This window comes from Neolamprologus multifasciatus, chromosome 9 (assembly GCF_963576455.1).
Source record: "Neolamprologus multifasciatus chromosome 9, fNeoMul1.2, whole genome shotgun sequence".
NCBI lineage: Eukaryota > Metazoa > Chordata > Actinopteri > Cichliformes > Cichlidae > Neolamprologus > Neolamprologus multifasciatus.
The window spans coordinates 16,112,526-16,123,953 of record NC_140447.1 but is presented as its reverse complement, the minus strand read 5'-3'; positions in this window follow the sequence as shown (position 1 = coordinate 16,123,953).

Genomic DNA, 11,428 nt, shown 5'->3' with positions numbered 1-11,428 from the left:
TGCAATACACAGAAGCAATGAGGGAAAGAGCAGAGACACTGAGAAGTCTGCAAATCCTACTCAGTGCTCTGAGTTCTTCCAACCTTTGACCTTATGTTAATTTCACCTACAGCCTGCTGGGCCTCAGTGATTACCTGCTGTCCCAAACAACAAAATCCAAGTTCCTCTGTAGAAAATGACACCTTCTGTCTGGTGCCAAAGGAACTGTTGTTCCCCGTTTATCAGCTTAGTGAAAATTTACATTTTAATTGAATCCTGATGTTTGAGCCAAACTATACTTACTGAGTTACTGGAGCCCCTTCAGAGAAACGACTTACAGGCTTGAAGTGCGAGTGCAGCGAAGATGACGGGCAGTCAGAGCCGCTCACATCAACTATGCAGAATTTAACTTCATGTGCCAAGATAGCTCATTCTGCCGTCACCAGGAATATCTTTGGCTTTAGTGTGTGTGGAAAAAAATCACAAAACTCCAGCTGGACTTTGTGCGTGTGCATATTTACCCATCAGCTTGTATGTGTTTTAATGAGTTTGAATGTGCCAGGATTTTCATGCTTGCCAGGGGTGTACATGTAACGTGTGTAAAATCAGAGGGACTTAGGACTGTGTAAGTATGTGCATGCGTGTGTGTGTGTGAGGGTGTGTTCTCAGATCACTCACAGATCAGCGCTCTAACATACTAATTAGGATGGCCGCGTCCACTCCTACTCTGTCTTTGATGTGGTTGTGTTGCCCAACTGTGCTGATGTGCGATACTCAGTCTAATAAGACACAAGATAAAAAGATATGATTCATCAGCACCTGTCTGTGTTTGCTCGACCTTTTGCATCCATTTAGAATATTATATTAGACAGTGGTGGGGGTGTGAGCTGTGCGCCTGTAGCTGACAGAACAAAACCCATAGGTCTCATAATGTGGGACACGACAAAGAAAACAGAAATAATGTAGAAGCTGAAACCAGCAGCAGCGCAGTATTCACGCTTGACCAAACCAAGACTGAGCAGAGACTGATGAGACTGTGATATTGTACTTATCAAGCTATTATTACCTTTGGTATAATGATAATAATAGCTTAATACCTTTGTATAGCACTTGTCAACATACAGAGTTACAAAGCGCGTCACAGTTTGAATAAAATCCACGAACAAAAAAACTAAACTGAAATGAGCAAACCCACTCTGGGAACTAACAGAAATCAAACTGAACTAAAAAAAACTAAATTTAAATGAAATTTAAAAAAATCTAGAATGGAAATCTAAAACTATAATAACTCAAGCACAGTACTGTAACAGGATGCATCATCTGTCATTAACATCAGCATGAAAACTGTGTACAGGGAGCTTCACGACATGCGTTTGCATGGATGAGCAGCTCCTAGCAGGGGCGCCTCCGGAGTTTTTTCATAGGGGTGGCCATGTGGGGGCCACTAAAAATATTGGAGTTGCACACAAAAAACATAATGTTCAGTTTTGTTGTGCAGATGTCAAATATAGGTTACTTGAAAAATATGGCAACAACGAGAGAAAGAAAATAATTATGCCTAGTTAATTTCCTGTTATTAAAGTTGATATCATTGAAAATAGGTACATATGAAAACCAAATAAGATTTTGAAATTGATAATAATATGTTTGAATTGATTGATTGATTGATTGACTGATTGACTGGAAGTCCCAGCCATTACTTTAATGATTCTCAGCAGAGCTGAGCAGAACAGCAGCTTACAATTCACTCTCACCAATAGGCTAAAACCAAAACCAGTACTAAAACCAAACGACGAGCTGCAGTATGGAAGTTATTTGTTCTTTTTATCTTTTTGTCTTTTATCCATGGTGTAATTTTTTGTAAATGCTCTGCATTTATAGGTACTACAAAGCACTTTACATTGGTTTTTTCCCCTTCACCTATCCACATACTGATGGCAGTGCAGTGCAACTCAACCTGGTGTTGAGTCCCTTGCCCATGGACACTTCAGCATATGGAAGGGCTTAGGAATTAAGCCTGGGTCATTGATGATGAGCCCCTGGGTCATATGACCCAGGGGCTCATCATCAATGACCCAGAGGCTCAGTGATGATGATCATCAAGACATCTCAAAGAAGCGTCAACCTGCTGCCTGAGCTTGCCGCCCCTACTACTGACCAGTTTCAGTCTTGAAGTAAATGGTTGGAGTAAACCTTTCCGAATCAAAAAGATGGCTTCTGTTTGAAAACACTCTTTCTTCCCAACACCAGTCTTTAGATTAGTTTAGTATATTACTAAAGTGTTTTATTACACAAAGAACCCAATAAAGGACTATACATACTCTCATATGGACGGAAGCGCAGCCCATTAAAAAGCAATTAAAATGCTGATTTCATTTGTTATTATTATATGAATGCCCGAATGAGGCACCTGCAGGCTTCTTCCAAGTGCTATGCATTGTAGCCAGATAGTGATTAACTTATGCATTATCCTGCTGATAAAGACAAACTGAAAAGTCAAGAGCATAAATAGAGAGACAGTTTTGCAAAAGAAGTCATTAAGATTCTGACTAATTACATCTAGTCTGACCTTCCAGTCACATTACTTCAGCTGGAACAAATAGACATTCTTGTCTATTGCCCTTACCTTGTGCTTTCGGGGGCATGGGGAAAAAATTGTGGCAATAGATGGGAGCCTTGTAACTTAAGGAGATTATGCTTTGGCGTGACACTAGAAAATGTTATCATTTTAACAGAAAGCAGATAAGAGTTAATTAACTGATAATGGCTCTCTATTCACAGAGATAAAAGCCAGTGCATTGAAATGAAAGGGTGGGAGTCGAAGAGAAAAATGGACGTTCTGTAAATCTCAAAGAAAACGCAGCTAATTTTATTCCTCCTGATTAAGTTTCACATTGGGATGGCATGAATGCTGAGTAATCTTTTTCACAGCTGCCACAACAATGACCTAAACCGAGGAGTATGAATTTAATCAGGTCTATTTCTATACAAATTGCATTACGAGCTTCGTGGAGAAAACACTACACCTGTCATATCAGAGCCTTTGATCGCACGATGATGACCTCTTTTTTTCTTCTGGATCTCTGCTTTCTGGCACGCAGCATAATACAACAAAGCAAATCAATAACAGCATCACCATGAAATTTAAAAAAAGAAAATGCTTGGGAAAAAGTCCGCTTAACAAGAAGGCGAAAAAACCCCTACAAATCTTCCTCCCTGTATGCAATGTCTTTGATCAACTTTCCAGCTGGGCAAGTTAGGGCTTTTATCAGCTGTATCCTCAGCTCCCACAGATGAGAAACAATGTGCTTTATTCCATTACACTGTAAATCCAATCTCATGCTTCACGCTCTGTAGAAGAGTAGCAGGAAGAGCGAATGGATGAGATGACATGGGGAAATGTTGACACCAATCCCCACAATCCCTAAGGCGACACCAGTCGGTCATTGGGATACCTTTGAGGGATTCTCAGCAATTAACCAATCAATTAAGGGTTTGATGGGGCTCCATGTAGCCATTATGCTAATGCACATGTTGCTGAAGTGAGAAGCGCACGCCTTGCTCGACAAAGTGCCAAAGTCTGGCTGTTTATTCCTTTGTTGCCTTTTCCAGCTGAGAGGTCACACTTGGGAAATCAGTGGCCTTCCCGAGGGAAAGATTTCAAGTACACAATTAAGAAATAATTAGCTTTTGCCACTTGGAATATAGACTTGTGCACATAAATTCTGATATGTTATCACCACTGTGGGCAATGTAACACACTCTGATCTTATAAGAGCAAATGAAAATTTCTGAAAATGACTGGACTGAGAATGTCTCTAAAAGCTCCGCATTGCTGCAGCTGACTCTCCCAGACATCTGATGAATGCCAAATTATTAATGAATGGGGAGTAATGTGATATTTAGTTCTTTAAGTCTCTTCCAAACAGCCTGTAATGTTCACTGATCGATCGCCTGCATGATTCACATGAAGATGTAATGCCTTTAAAAAGGTTTTATATGTAGTGGAACCTATATGTTTGCGCTTGCTTGTTCATTCCCTGGCACCAGTTAGCTAAATGTCTCACACATGGAACTGTCACTGTTAGGTGTTGAACACTGTTGGGTGCTGAGGAAGCTGATGCATGACTAATTGCTGTTGAAGCTGTTCTCGTTACAATGTATCACTTTAAAAGATGTCATTTTGAATATTACAAGACAAAATCTGGTTTAATCCCTGCAAACTGTAAGTATTATCTAATTTAAAGTCAATAAATAAAAACAGACATCTTTGCTGAACTGGCTCTTATAGAAGCGAATCTCATGAATGCCAAAGACAGAGGTGCGAAACATAAGGCCTGAGGGCCAAAATTGGCCCAGCAAAGACTCCAATCCGACCAACTAGACAACTTTGAAAAATGTGATGTTGGCATAAATTTTTAGACTTTTAAATGTATTTTGGTAACTTTTACTACTTTTCCCATTCATAACGACCTCTCCCATGGCCTTTCATACTACATCAAAGTAATGAAGTAATAGATAAAGAATTAAATGTGGAAAAAATACTGGGCATGAAGCTTCTGTAATTTTACACATTACACAGGGATATGCAGACAAAACTGCGAGATATTTTTGAACTGACACTTGTTGCTTATTATCAGATATCTTAAGGAATAAGTGTGTACTTAAACTTCTTCTTTCACCAACAGGAAAGTTTCACTGGTCCGGTTCGCTTAAGATTAAACTGGGTTGTATGTGGCCCTTGATGTGAAATGAGTTCCCTCCCATCTCTGGTCCTAAAGAAAGTGACACACTTCTAGGCATGCACATCAGGTTCAGAAAGTCTGGACTCTTTATCTGACTATGTTTGCTTTGCTTTGAGTCCATGGTGAAAACATGGTCTGTCTAGAAATAGCAGTCAGGATGAGATGTGTGGAGATGCATGGGAAGATGATGTTGATGGGTCTCAAGCCAGTTCCAGTTAAGGTTTTTAAAATGTGATCTCATTTTTACCTTTTTGATCGTACCTCATATGGCGAGTTCAGACCGAACACAAGGTAAGATTTTTGTTGATTTGCATCTATGCCAAGATGCAAATCAACTCAGTTTCAAGCATGAAGGCGAACAGTTGATAAAGAATTTTAAAATATCATGATATATCATATCAGCTGCGACCCTCTGACAGACTGTGGATTTTCCTAATGACGCTGACAGTCAGAAATAAAGGAGGAAACTGATTCAGCTGTTACACAGAGATGGATTGTGCCTGGAGAAAACAAAGGAAAACTGCAGGACTTCCTGGTAAATTCTCAAAGTATCTAATTCCAGCTATAGGTGATATTATAAAGAAGCTTGTTTTCCCACTAGTTGGTCATTACAGGCAAATATTTGTTGATGTATTTGCATGAGTAATGCAAATACAGTGTTTTTGTTGTCTGTGGTGTTCTTTTAAAGTTCAATTCAATAAAAGAAAAAGACAGAGAAAACAAAAACAACTTTTAATTAAACCTATGCGTGAACAACAAAAGGTGCTGCAGGGAAGAATAATCCAGCCGAAAGTCCCACCAAGGAAATATAAACGGGGAAAATAACACTGATTGAAAACAGCAACAGAGAAACAAGTGAGACATCCAGACGGAGCATACCTTGATGGGCTGACAAAGATGTAGTGAAAGCATCATGAATAAATGCGCATGTGGGAAACCACTGTAATGACAATCACTACATGTGTTTTTATTTGGGGGGTTTTTATGCTTTTGTGTGCTATTTCTGGATTTCTGGGTGCATTTATTTTGAAAATCACTGTTTTAAATGCCTGTACATATTTTAATTTCCACCTCCCTTAATTAAAGTAATAAATTACCCCTGCTGAGGAAAACGGATAGAAAATGACAGAACAGCGGGACTAAGAATAGAGTGGAAGTGCTGCAAAGAACATGGAAGGGTAATGAGGAAAACATCACCCAGAAGTAGTGAGCCCCAGCAGGGCATCAGTCCCAGCATTTGGTCAAGTGGAATACAAAGAAATCAGCAGAGGGATCGGGTTATGGCAAAGAGAACGTGGACCGATGTAGTGGTTGGTGACCCCTGTTTTAATGAGCTGCTCCCAGTGTGAGCACCCCACCAAAGGACAGGTCAGCTGCACTTTACCTCCCCAAAACTGACTGTTTTATTCCTCCACTGTAGGCCACAAGACTATTTTAAAGACTCATCTGTGACTCATTTTTAGCATTTATATTGTTGATGATTTATTTTTATTAATCCACACGCTCTCTTGGTCTCTTTGATTGCCATCCTATATTGGCTGCTCGCCCTCCAATGTTTTAAAAAAGGAACTTTTAAAAAAAATCCCTGTTATAGTAACATAAAATGTGTGAACACAATCAGGTCAGAAAAATTGCGAGAGCAGGAAGACACAGAGCAAAAGCACCAGAAAAAGAAAAATAACTGCCATAATAAAAAATATAAAAGGACAAAGCAAGAAAGGTAGATAAAGAAACAGACAATGTGAAGACACAGACAGAGAAGCTCTATAAGCAGAAAGGAACTATAAAGAAACGGGGGGAGTTTTTCACTTCCTTGAAGTGTGTTCCTGAATACCAGGCTTGATCACATAGATGATTTCATTATTGAACAGAGCATAGTGTCCACTTACAGTTACTCCCCTAATCTCAACAGAATATACACTTTAATCAGCCACTTTGTTAGACATAGGCTGTATGAAGTTATTGGGCGGTTTAACTGCTAGTTCTAATTACATAATCAGGCCATCACGTAGCAACAGCACAACAGCAACTCATTGCCATGTGAGTTTTTTCACATGGCACGTAGATGACCTGCTGAAGTTCAGATCAAGCATCAGAATGGGAAAGAAAGCTGATTTTTAAGTGAGTATGAACATGGCTGTTGGTGCCACACGGGCTGGTCTGAGTATTTTGGAAACTGCTGATCTCCTGGGATTTTCCTGCACAGCGGTCTCTAGGGTTTACAGAGGATGATGTGAAAAGAAAATATCCAGTGAGCAGCAGTTCTTTGAGCTAAAATGTCTTGTTGATCTTCAGAGGACACCTGCTTCAACCTGATAGGAAGGTAATAGTACACGGTTCGTACGGGTGCTTGAAATCCTTGGAAATGTTTGGATATTAATATTGCCTTTTCAAGGTTTGAAAAGTGCTTGAATTTCGGATGTGGTGCTTAAAACTGCTTGAAACTGTGACTGTATTTCATTCACCACAAATAACTATCAGATTGAATAGTTTTCTTATCAGATAGAGCAGGGGGAGGCAACTCCAAACCTCAAAAGCCGGTGTCCTGCAGGTTTTAGATGTGTCCTTGATCCAACACAGTTAATTCAAATAGCTAAAATTACCTCCTCAACATTTCTTGAAGTTCTCCAGAGGCCTGATAATGAACTAATAGTTTGATTCAGGTGTGTTGAACCGAGGTGATATCTAAAACTTGCAGGACACTGGCCCTTGAGCCCTGGAGTTGGCTACCCCTGAGATAGACTTTGCAAGTCATTTTATTTCTCTAACAGCAAAATTTCAACGCTTGGGCTGCCTTGCACATCTGCATGTCAGTCCGTTTCAATTGAGGCCTGTGAGGCACTATCAGCCACTGAGACAATAGACAAATTTATGTGTTTTCATCTATGAATATTTCATATTTTAAGGCTTCTCGTTTATTTAAAGGAGATGAACAATATAATATCAATATAATAATCAATATAATAATATCACAGATGATAGATTAAATAAATAAACTGATTTTAGATGGATGTTTTAGAGTATGTCATCTGTTCAAAGCCTCTCCCGGTCAGTGCTATTGTCCATGTCTGTCTTAGTGTACATGATATTATTAGCATCAACACGTTAAAGGTCCAGACAGCAATGTAATTAAACATCTTACAGTTAATTTTATTAGGAATGAACTTTAAAAAAAAAAAGTCTCCTATGTTTTGCGTCATTTAGGAAATAGGCATCAATATCTGATTGGAAGACTTATTAATTTGCCTTGCTGTATTTTTTTGTGGTGTTTGGTGCAGTTTTCTTGTTTTGTGTGGTTGGGTTTTTTTCAACAGGAGATGAAAATCTTTCTTTAGCTGGTTTGTTCACATTTGCACATCATAATTTTTAAGTGAAATGTGTGTTTTGAGTGTATACACTTTATGCATATAAGGCCTTTTCCTTCATCCTTGTGTGGTGCGTTTTTCAATGTTTTAACAAAAGGGGAACAAAGGTGTTTAAGTCAACCTAAGAATGATTTGTTATGCAATGGGCGATCATGGCTCAAGAGTTGGGTGTTCGCCTTGTAATTGGAAGGTTGCCGGTTCGAGCCCCGGCTCATACAGTCTCGGTTGTTGTGTCCTTGGGCAAGACACTTTACCTACCGCCTACTGGTGTTGGCCAGAAGGGCCGATGGCGCGATATGGCAGCCTCGCTTCTGTCAGTCTGCCCCAGGGCAGCTGTGGCTACAACTGTAGCTGCCTCCACCAGTGTGTGAATGGGTGGATGACTGGGTGTGTAAAAGTGCTTTGGGGTCCCTAGGCAGGACTAGTAAAACCACTATACAAATACAGACGATTTACCAAATTGAATTCTTTTTGCATTTTCATGCATTAATGGACCTTGAAAGTGCTTAAAAAGTGCTTGAATTTAACCCTGAAAAAGGTGTATGAACCCTGAATAGTAACTCATATAACTACTTGTTACAACCAAGGTATGCAGAAGAGCATCTCTGCATACCCAAGTCACCAAGCCTTAAAGCAGATAGGCTTCATCATACCTGTCAGCTAAAAACAGGAAACAGAAGCTAAAATTTGCCACAATTTGGGCAACAGGAAACTGAACAGAAGTTTCCTGGACAGAATCTCAATTTCTGCTGCAACAATCAGATGGCAGAATCAGAATTTGACGTAACACAAAAGCACGAGCCTTACATCAGCGGCTCAAGCTGCTGCTGGTGTAATAATGTCTGGGATATTTTCTTGGCACACTTCAGGCTCCTTAGCATCAATCATTTAAATGTCACCGGCTACCTGAGTATTGTTGCTGTCCATGTCCATTATGACCAAAGTGTCACCACAGTGGATCTTCTGATGGTTTCTTCCAGCAGGATAACACGCCATGTCAGCAAGCTTAAATCACCTCAAGCTGCTTTCTTGTACATGACAATGGGTTTATTCACTGCACACAAATGGCTTTGATATGAGAGCAGCTTTAGGATGCGGTGGAACAGAGTTACATCGTGGCTGTGAATGACAAATCTGCAGCAACTGTGTGATGCTTTCTCGTCAATATGGACCAAAATCTCCAAGGAATATTTCCAGGATTTTGTTGAATCCATGCCATGAAGAATTAAAGCAGTTCTGACAGCAAAAGCGAGTCCAACCTGGTACTAGCAAGTTCTACCTAATAAAGTATCCACTGGGTGTACTGGTCATAAAAATAATCTTGCACATAATATAAATTCTTTCTTTTTTTCTTTTCCTATTTAGCACAAAACCGTGCAGCAGTCTAACCAGCACCATCAAAAGAACGTTGGTAGTCTCTTGTTCTTAGAATTCTTCCTTTCGGGGACATTTACTTCATATTAACTTCCTCCATATAGTTTATCTAGCATAGCCTGACTGAAGTGCTCAGACATTTACTTTCATCTTGTCCAAAGGCATACCTCAAAGATGGGAAAAGGTGAAAGTGACTCTGGGGGGAGGGCACGTTCAAAGCCAAAGCAAAAGAGTTTCTTCCTTTTTGCCGAATGGCCTAAATTTCTTAAAAACAAGCAAGTGCTTCCATCTTATAATGCCGTTTTGACGGCTCCGGCTCTACTGCGCGAGGACAGCTAGACTCTCCCGAGCTCATTTTTCCCATCAGTAGGCAAAGCAGCTCCTAAGACAACTTCAGAGAGAAGACTTTCTGAACAAGCTCACGGTTAAATCACCATCTCAGCATTACACTTGCGTCTCGGCTAATAAATGGAAAAATAGATATTTCACTCTACCTCCTACACACATCCTGGTGCAGCTCTGACTTCTAACCTCTAAATGGAAAGCTGACAGTAATTAAAATGACTTTGTTTGTCCAATGTGGGGTAAAAACAATTACCCAAAAACCCCTTTGCCTGTCAAATAAAGTTCATTGTTATGAGCAAGCTCCTACAAGAGATGATGGATGTCTGAATTTCCAGTAATGCCTCCTTTCTAATGAGTTCCCCTGCCATATTGCAGGCTCATTATAAAAAATACAGGATCTTTATTGCTGAGAATAATAACAAACGATAATATCCCAGTAATGACTTTGATTATTATCGGTTAAAGCCAGTTTTGGTCGCTGTTGTCAGCCTTGCTGGTTATTTTCTCTTCTTTAATGGGCCAGTTTATGAAAGTCAGCGTTGGCTGAAGATGCAGATATCAGCTCTGTAATAGGCAAAGACAGTGATGTGTTTTATTCACCATAAGCGTGCATATTTTAGGGCAACTTAAACATCTCTTCCAAATCTTTTCAATTTCCTCAGTCTGTGTTTAGCGTTTAGTCCAGCAAACTGTGAAAAGTCTGACATACTTTTTGGATTTTTATGTTTCCTCTGCAGACACATAAATCATGTTTCCTAAACTCTGGAGATAAAACAAAAAAAAAGGAAAAAAATGCACTGTAGCGAGAAGACCAATCTTGGTTTCCTGTGCATACCTGCTTGGAGTGCATCACGGTCACACAAACCTGCACAAAGGCAGAAAGCATATCGGGGACACCTGAAAATATGTGCACGACTGTAAACGTGTCGTGTTTATGTATGTAATATAACTGTGCGATGCCTGCACCCTGAGTCGGTGCGTAGCCATGCTTGGATGGATGTGTGCATTGAGAGAACAGACAGCACCATGCAGTGAGAGGCCAGTGAAGTCACCCTGAAATACAAGATAGCGTTGAAAGAAACAAATTGCTTCTGCCGAGTTAGAAATTGGAGGATTTATTCCAGTTTCCGGAGACGGTTCGGTCAGTATTGGTGAAGAATCACTTTGGTCCCAAGAGGCCCTGAAGCAGCAGCGTACAGTGTATTTGTCTGTTTAATCTGAGGTAGCACTGCCTATGTAAACTTCACCTAAAAATGTGGTGGAAAAAGCTGGAGGAGCGACTCTGACTGCAGACGACGATGTACGTTTAAAGATGACCACAGACAGTTTTGCGCACACATGGTAGAGACTATAGGGTGATCCCACTGCACAGACGCATTAACAAGTCATTACAAATGAAATCTGAATTTTAAACTGCGCGTTATTCCCCTTTTAACACCACGTCTGCCTTCAGAAGATTACAATGCACGGGAGATGGCGGTAGTTTTCCCCACTGTGGCTTCTCCGGATTATACGCGCCTTTAGTACTTACATAAGTGGCTTTATTTTTCTATCCATTTAGCCATGGGTAGCTTTCCCTAGTCTATCTCCACTTAAATTGCCTTTGGGTCTTCAAAATTA